The sequence below is a fragment of the Trichechus manatus genome, unplaced genomic scaffold (genome assembly GCF_000243295.1).
Source record: "Trichechus manatus latirostris isolate Lorelei unplaced genomic scaffold, TriManLat1.0 scaffold00297, whole genome shotgun sequence".
Classification (NCBI taxonomy): Eukaryota; Metazoa; Chordata; class Mammalia; order Sirenia; family Trichechidae; genus Trichechus; species Trichechus manatus.
The window spans coordinates 942,771-952,227 of NW_004444233.1; positions in this window are offsets into that span (position 1 = coordinate 942,771).

A 9,457-nucleotide genomic window follows, 5' to 3' on the forward strand; every position below is an offset into this window, starting at 1 on the left:
TTATCCATTCTGTCACTCTCTGTCTCTTTATGGGTGCATTTAGGCCATTTACATTTAGTGTAATTATTGATAGCTGTGAGTTTATTGCTGTCATTTTGTAGTGCTTTTTTTGTGGTGCTGACTTTTCTTTGTTCCTCTTACTGTCCCGTGCTGAATTCCTTTTGTTTGTGGATTTTTTTTCATTTCTTTACTTTTTGTAGATTTTGTTTTTATTGAGACTTTATGTTCTTCTTTATTTTGATGAGTAGGTTTGTTAACTTTCTTTCTCGGTTACCAAGAAATTTACCCTTATCTTCCTAGGTTTGAACCAGTCTATCATTACTTGGTATCGCCTTGCCTTCCTCTCCATTAGAAGGTTCTATGCCTACACCATTTATTCCATCTTTTATTGTTCTGATGTTGTTGTCATTTACAGATTAACCTCTCTGGGTCTGTGTTGTAAATCTTTTGGTTTCGAACAGTCCTTGAGAGTTCATTTCCTAGGTTAGTATCTGGCTGGTGCAATCTTGCATCTTAGATTCAGGCTGTTGTCTGATGTTATTTGTTCTCAAACCAAAGGATTGCCTTTAATAATTATTGTAAGTTTGGTTTGGTGTTTACATATTCCCTTAATTTCTGTTTATCTGGAAATGTCCTAATTTCACCATCATATTTGAATGAGAGGTTTACAGGATATATTATTCTTGGTTGGCATTTTTTTCTTTCAAGGTTTTATATATGTCATCCCATTGCCTTCTTGCCTGCATGATTTCTGCCAAGTAATCAGAGCTTAGTCTTATTGTTTCCTCTATGTATGTGACTTCTCATTTTTCTCAAGCTGCTCCCAGGATTCTTTCTTTGTCTTTGGTTTTAGCCAATGTAATTATGACATGTTTTGGTGATTTTCTTTTGAGATCTACACTATATGAGGTTCGTTGAGCCTCTTGGATGATCAGCTTTTCATTTTTCATGATATTGGGGCAGTTTTCTGTCAGCAGTTCTTCAATGATCCTCTCTGTGTTTTCCGTTTTCTCCCCCTGTTCTGGAACTCCTATCACTCGCAGATTTTTGCTTTTGATTGTATCCCACATAATTCTCAGGGTTTCTTCATTTTTCTTTGTCTTTTTTTTCTGATTTTTCTTCAAACAGAGTTGTATCTAGGTGTTTGTCTTCAATTTTGCTGATCCTGTCTTCCATAGTTTCAAACCTGCTCCTCAGCCCTTCTCTGACAAGGTCCTTTTCTGAAGTCTTGTTGTTTATCTTCTGAGTTTCTAAAATTGTTGTTTTTGTCTGATTTCTAGTTGTGAATTTATTTGGGAATTTTGTTCCTGTATTATTTTCCTGAATTATTCCTTTTTTTGGTCTGTATTTTCCATGAATTTGTCTAGTTTTTCCTCATTTTTGTCTGCTTTTTGCTTCAACTATTGGATAGCTCTGAATATTAAAGATTTGAATTCCCTATCAGGTAGTTCTAGTGCGTTTTCTTCTACTGGAATGTCATCTGGTGTTTTAATTTGGACACCTACTGGAACCATCCTGTCCCATTTTTTTATATGTTTTGATATTGTCTGCCGTCTTCGGGACTTTCAGTAGTTATTGTCTTCACTTATTGATCGTAAGTTTGTTTTGTTTGTGCTGCTTTTTTGTTTTATTTGGTTGTATCTGAGGAGGCAGGCTGTGCGTTCTTTGTTGTTTGCCTATCTTATCTATAGACATGATATTTTTCACCTCCTTGTCCAATAAGCAGGGCCAGTCGCTCAGCTATGGTGCAGCAGGGCAGGTCCAGCTGAACTGGAGTGACTGGGATGGGTTGTTTGTGGCACATACTGGGGCTGAGAAGGTGAGTTGCAGGTCAGTGCAGGGAAGGTTCCAGTAGGTCATGCCTGTGCTGCTCAGGAGTGTAATGTTCAGCAGATGGTGCGGATAGGCGGGGGAGGGGGAGAGGGAGGTTGTGATGTGTGGAGCTAGGTTGGGTATGGGAAAGAAGAGAGAGAGAGAGGAGAGAGAAACAGGAGCCAAAAAAAGTGCTGAGGGCACCTTCCATTGGAGCAGAGAGCCAAGAAATGAAGAAAAACAAAAAGGAGAAAAGAAAACTAAAAATAAAGAAATAAAAAAAAAATTTTAAGTGCCCCCAGGGATCCCACCAATGTGGCTGCACAGAGTGGGTAAGCAGCTCCCAAGCCACTCAGTACAGCCTAGCTAGAAGGGGTGGAGATGTCACAGTGCCAGGTATTCAGGAGACAGGAAAAGAAGGTAAGTAGAAAGAGAGAAGAAACTGAGAAATGAAGAAAAATAAAAAGGAAAAAAGAAAGAGAAAACAAACAAATTTTTAAAAAGCCTCAGGGATCCCACCAGCATGGCGGTGAGGACCAGGGAAGCAGTTCCCCAGATGAGTGGCACTTCACAGCCTGTCAAGAAGAAGCAAAATGGTACATGGAGTCAGGAGGGGGAGGAGGGGAAAGACAGGGCAGAAACCAAAAGAGGCCAAAAAAAGCAACACTAGCAACAAAGAAATGGCAGTGAAGAAGCCAGCCAGTGTGGGCAGGATGAATCCACACAACACAGAACCAGTGCCTCCTGTGCCTCAGTCACTGGTCACGGCCCGCTGACAAGCTGCAGATCAGCCCGCTGGCAAGAATCAAAGGCTGAAAAGGGGGAGGCAGGGTTGGGGGTGGGAAAGCATTTCTTGCTGGTTACTGGGTACTCTATTTCCTGCTGGGAGCCCTGTGAATCTGCTTTCCCGTACTTCCTATCCACCAGTCTCTGACAGGAGTCCAAGATGGTGGATCCATGCTGCATTAGCTGATAGGGGACCTCCGTTCGTAACTCTCCTCACTCTCTGTTCTCTGTCAGTTTCTTATTCCATTCGGTGCTTGGTTGAGTTCTTTATCTCTTCATTTGTTGCTTAGGAGTTCCAGGATTGATGTTTGTCTCTGTTTTACTTAGTTTTTCAGGTCTTTGCTATGGAGGGATGGCGTGGTGCTTCTGTCTATAGCGCCATGTTGGCTCTGCCTCCAGGGAATGCTGTAGTTGGGATCGATGTTTCCCTAAAGAACTGATGGTGCAGTTGAGCTAGGAGCTGGGAATGGCTCTCAGTACCAGATTCCATTCTAATTCGCAGCCAAACGATTTTTTTTTCCTCATGGATGAGATATGTCCATTCCAGCAAAGTGTAGGCTCAATGAATGCAAGGTTCACATCTGTCTTGCTCTCTGTATATCCCGGAGCCAGCAAATGCCCTCCTATTACATGAATGAATTAAACAATTAACCACTGTATAACAGTTGTATAGAAACAGCCAATGAGTATCACTGCCACTTAAAAAGTAGTTTTTCTCAGCAGGCGGCAAGGTTTTTTAAAAGTTCTTTCATTATAAGACCAAGAACTATGTGGATCTTGCCGTCAGCTCATCTCTCGTACTCTGTGGACAATGTATCGGTGACAAACGCTATTTTAATTCAACTGGTTATTAAATAGCATGAATGGTGAACTTACGAATTCTCTTAAAACTCCCCTTCACATCTGGCAGCGTTGGTCATAAAACCTCTCAGGTGTTAGGCCTTCCATTTCACTTAGTCTCTTGGCTTAGCAAAAACTATCCTCCACCTACCGTCCCAGCCACCACAGCTAGGCATGGCAAGTCTCAATAAACTGTCATTCGGTAATTGTGAAGGCAGCAATGTGGCTCAGCCCCGGACCAGTTCTGTCCCTGAACCACTCTGGCCTCAACTTCCCTTTCAGTAAGAAATGCTAAACTTACTCAGTTTCTGTTTGGAGTGATGGAAAACTTTTGGAAATGAATAGTAGTGATGGTTGCACCATATGGTAAATGTAATTAATGTCACTCAATTATACATTTAAAAATGGCTAAAATGGAAAAATTTTTTGTTATATATATTTTACCACAATGAAATTAAAAAAGAAGAAGTCCCAAAATTCCTGCATTGAATTACCTTGGTTTTGCTGTGTTGGCTGACGAAGGACTGAGAGGTGGTCAGTGTGGGGTGGGGAGACTGTGGATGTGGGTGTAAATTCTAGTTCTGCCACTAACTGGCTGTGTCACCCTGGACAGATGGTTCCATTCTGTGGCCTCAGTCTCTCTGTAAAACAGGGGTAATAGTTGTGTCTACCTGTCTTAGATATCTAGTTCTGCTATAACAGAAATACCACAAATGGGTGGCTTTACCAGACAGAAATTTATTTTCTCACAGTTGAGGAGGTTAGAAGTCTGAATTCAGGATGCCAGCTCTAGGAGAAGGCTTTCTCTCTCTGTCAGCTCTGGAGAAAAGTCCTTGTCTCTTTGAGCTTCTGCTCCTGGGCAATCTTCATGTTGCTTGACATCTCTCTTTCCCATCTCTGCTTCTCTGCCTTGCTTGTTTAATCTCTCAGAAGAGATTGACTCAAAACACATCCTACACTAATCTTGCCTCATTAACATAACAAAGACAACCCATTCCCAAGTGGGATTATAACCACAGGCATAGAGGTTAGGAATTATAACACATATTTTTGGGTGACACAATCCAATTCATAACATTCTATCTACCCTTTGGCCCCCCAAAATTCATGTCCTTGCCACATGTAAAACACATTCACCCCATCACATCATCACAAAAGTCTTAAATCAACTCCAAGTCCAAAATCTCATCTTCTGAATTGTCTAAATCAAACATGGGTGAGACACTAGGTATATTCCATCCTAGGGTAAAATTCCTCTTCGTCTACGAATTTGTAAAATCTAAAATATGGGTTATCTGCTTCTAAAATACAATGGTGGAACAGGCACAAGGTATACATTTCCATTACAAATGGGAGAAATTGGAAGAAAAGAAGGGATGATGGGCACCAAGCAAGTCCAAAACCAGGCAGAACAATCTACATTAGCTCTCAAGTCTTGAAAATAATCCTCTGTTCTCTAAGACCATCTAGGCAATGGCCCTGCCCTCCAAACTCTGCCTGTTGGCCACATCCTCCAGATTCTGGGTAGAGGCCCCTCCGCCTTGGGTTCAGCACCACCTTCTAGGCCCACTGGGACTGCAACTCTGCTCTCTTGGCTTTAGGTGACCCCATTCTCCCAGTCTATCTGAGTGGTGACCCCACCCCCTTGGCCTTGGCAGCCCCTGTTCTTTTGCCCCTTGGGCATGGCAGCCCCACCCCCTCAGCTTTGGGCAGTGACCCCATCACCCTGGTACACCTTAACAGCAGCCCCACACTCCAGAGCCGAGTTGGTGAAAACCCCACTCTTTGAAACCCAGGTGGCTGTGGCCCACCGTTTGAGATCCTTTGCTGCCCCTATCCTTTGAAACAGAGAAGGCCTTGCTTTTCATGCCCCTTCCAATAGTTCTGCTGATCTCCCAGCTGCTCCAGGGATGATCCTTTTCTTTTCTTGGAGCTACAGATGTAGCTCCTTTGGTTTGTTTCCTGCCTGTAGAATTCCAAGAGATAGATAGTGTTCTTTCCTTTCATCCTGTCTCTGACCCCTTCAGTCTCAGGTGATAGGTTTTAGGCTGTGGTAGTTGATTAGATCCATCAGTCACATGCTTAATCCATTTAACAAAAGATTATGTAGCTGCCTCCTTGATGAAAATTCTAGGACATGTGTCCTTAGTTTATACAACAGAATTTTCCAAATCTTTAAGTTTTGTTTACATTCTGCACTGTTCATTTTTAAGTCCATCACTTTCCTCTCACATTTAACTATAAGGGACAAGGAGAAACAACACAGCCTCTTTAAGAGCTTGCTGACAAATCTCCTCAGCTAAATATCCAAGTTCATCACTTACAAGTTCTACCTTCCACCAAACATTTGGACATAATTCAGACAAGTTCTTTGCCACTGCATAAAAAGCATCACCCTTTCTCCCTTGTCCAATCACATGTTGATTATTTTCTTTTAAAGCATCACCAGAGGCACATTTAACACCCTGTTGCTGGTGCCATATGTATTCTCTAAGACGATAGAGACTTTCTCTATAGCTCTCCTCACTTTCTTCTGAGCCCTCATCAGAATCGCATTTCACATCCATAATTCTAACAACAGTCTCTTTAAGGCAATCTAGACTTTTACTGTTAGGTACCTTAAAACTCTTCCAGCCTCTACCCATTATCCAATTCCAAAATTGTTCCACATTTTGTATCTGGTATCTGTTACAGCAGAACCCTATTCTTCCGGTACAAAATTCTGCCTTAGATATCTAGTGCTGCTGTAACAGAATTACCACAAATGGGTGGCTTTAACAAACAGAAATTTATTTTCTCAGTTTAGGAGGCTAGAAGTCCAAATTCAAGGAACCAGCTCTCTGTCAGCTCTCATGGAAGGTCCTTGTCTCTTTGAGCTTCTGCTCCTGGGCAATCTTCATGTTGCTCGGCATCTCTCTTCCTCATCTTTGCTTCTCTGGCTTGCTTGTTTAATCTCTTTTATATCTTAAAAGAGATTGACTCAAAACATACCGTACACTAATCCTGCCTCATTAACATAACAAAGACAACCCATTCCCAAATGAGCTTATAACCACAGGCATACAGGTCAGGAATTACAATACATATTTTTGGAGGACACAATTCAATCCATAACACTAACTCATGGCATTAGTGTGAGGAATCAATAAATCAATGTCTATAGGATACATCAGGTAGTGCCTGGCACACCGTAAGTATGACGTTAAGTGTTGGCTGTTGTTTTTATCTGTAAAATGAGGGCCTCTGAGGTCTCCTCATGTTATATAGGGTTGCTATGAGTTGGAATCAACTTGACAACAATGGGTTTTTGGGTTTTGGAGGTCTTCTGGCCCTCCTAGAAGGAATTTTTAGCAACTCTGAGGTCACCCTTTCAGCATTTTCTACATCCTGGAAGGTCACTGAGAATCTGCCCCATCCAACTCTTTCCAGACCATATATGGATAAAGATAAGCATTTGCACTAGTGGTTAAAAAGAGGAGCAAGAACATCTCCCCTTACTGCCCTGTCTTTCATGGTTCTAGGAAAACACTTTCCCAGGGTGGGCAACTCCATCTACCCATCCAATTTGCATGTGATCTGGGACTTCCTCCCTTCTCAGCTCAATTCAAAACACCATCTTAGTAAGAAAATTTGTTCTGTTTGAAGGGTGGGAGAATGTCATGAGGGACATCTGGGCTTGGGAAGGGGTGCAGACCCCTGGGTCTCTCTGCTCAGCCTCTGCCCCCGGCCCATTCAGTTGGAGCAAGGAGCCTTCAACTGATTCAGTGATAGAACCAAGAGATCTGGGCTGCTGTCATTTCTGAAGACTGTAGTAACAATCATCATCATCATCATCATCATCACCATCACCATCATCTCTTCAATTAACAAAGTACATTGCACCCATCAAAACAGGAGTGCTTCTGAATACCTTACATGCATGTGAGTCCCCTATTTTTATGATGAGGAAATTGAGGCTCAGAAAGGTTATCACCTGAGGCAAAAGACTTGGCATTTGTTTAAATCAGGCTGCCTTGTTTAAACTGTTGGTTACACGTTTCTTGTGTCATACTTTCATCCTCCATAGTAAGCTGCTTGATAACTTTGTTGAATAAAACCAAAAACCAGTTGCCCTCAAGCCAATTCCAACTCATGACAACCTCATGTGTTTCAGAGTAGAACTGCACTCCATAGGGTTTTCCAGGTTGTGACCTTTCAGAAGTAGATCGCCAGGCCTTTCTTCCAAGACACCTCTGCGTGAGTTCGAACCACCAGCTGTTTGCACCACCAGGGATGCCTCTGTTGAACAGGTGTCCTGAAATGACACTAACATTTCCCTAAAAAGTCAATAATATCCAATCAACAACTATTGAAAAACTTTATTAATGGGCAAAAGCGATTGATACAATTATGTTGCCCAGGGCTGGGATCCACTGGATCTTGGAGAATGGATTCCCCTGGTGAGGCCAGAGGGGAATCTTACTTCTGAGTTGAGCCTCCCTCTTGGCTGGAAATCCCAGCCCCAGATGCTCCCATCTCACTGCCCAGTCTGCAGACTGTGATCAGGGGCCCTAATGGCCACAATGCCTCCAATGTAGTGTTTAAACCAATAAGGTTTCAGAGAAGTCACGGTATGTTTAATAATGGCTTAATGACTCCTTGTGAGATGCAAGGCTCCTGGTTCCTGTTTGGCCTGGATTTACAGCCCAACTCCAGCTGAGGACAGCCAAGAAACCCCCTCTAAGCCTCCAGAAGAAGAGGGAGGTGTTCACACCAGCCTCTTGGATTCCTTTAAAAATTGAGAATTCAAATGAAATACAAATGATGTTTGACTCCCTGCCCCTTTCCCTAGTTCTCTAGAGGACTTGAAAACTAAAACAGTTTAGCCCAGACCAAGGGCGCCTCACCCAGAGGGAAGTGAGCAGGGTCCTAGGGCCCTCGGGTATTTCTTCTCAGATCTTAGGTAGGGTGGGGGTTGTTTCTCAGCTCAGAAAATCTAAGCTACTGTCCTAACCCTATGCTTTTGGATTGTGAGACTCAACTGGTAGGAGATGCAGTTGTACCCTCAACCCCCTCCAAAGTGACAGCCTGGGGCAGCGGGAGGTGAGGTCTGAGATGCAGACCGCCCCTTTTCTACTGGATCTCCAGGCACTTCCAGATCATTTGCCCACTGAAAGGTGTTCACTCCATGCCTGCTGCTCAAACAGAAAACTGGCACCTCTGCTAACTCCTCCACATGCCCCAAAGGCTGCCACTGCTGGACCTTGCTCTGTCCTGAGCTGTCCCTTCAAGTCTCCCTGTCAGCTCTAGCCCTGGCTTCAACCTGTCTCTGCATCTGAAACCCACCAAGAATATATAGAAGGACTCTTAAGGTTTACTCAGCCCAACTTCCACATTCATAAATAAGGACACTAAGTGGCCAGTTGATGGTTCCACAGCTTATTAACCACAGTGTCCACCAAAGAGCCCAAGCTCCCCATTCCAGTTGCGAGCTATTTCCACACAACCTGACACTGCTCCCAATGATTCTTCTCCCTGTGAGAAACATGAGCTCTCTAAGGCAAGACTTTCTGTTGTGGGCAATGGTTTTCCAGCTCCTGCCTGAGGCTTGCAAAGAGAACTCGGGAAAGTCCTAGCCCAGCCCCTGCCTAACCTCTCCGCTCTCATCCTTGGCTGAAAGCAGAAGACCAGGCCTAAGAGTGTTTGTTGGCTGACAGTTTGGAGGCAGAGGAGGCTATTTCTGTTGCCCGCGCCGCCTCACCTGGCAAGGGCCAAGAAAAAGCCTCTAGGCCGGGTCTCAAGACCAAGGGTGCTGCTCTGAGCATGGGACTCAGCCGGATTGGCAGACAAAAAGGACCCCGCCGACTCCCCGCGGGTCTTTGAGAGAAGCTGCTTCCTCCCCCTCTCCCGGGTTGCCTGAGATAGGGGGCTGGGGTGAATCAGGGGGCTCCCGGACTCCGAGGGGTTAACCCGCGCGGGGCCGCATGTGACGTGGATGGTTCCAGCATTAAGTCAGAGGCGCGGCCCCCTCCCCTGCGCC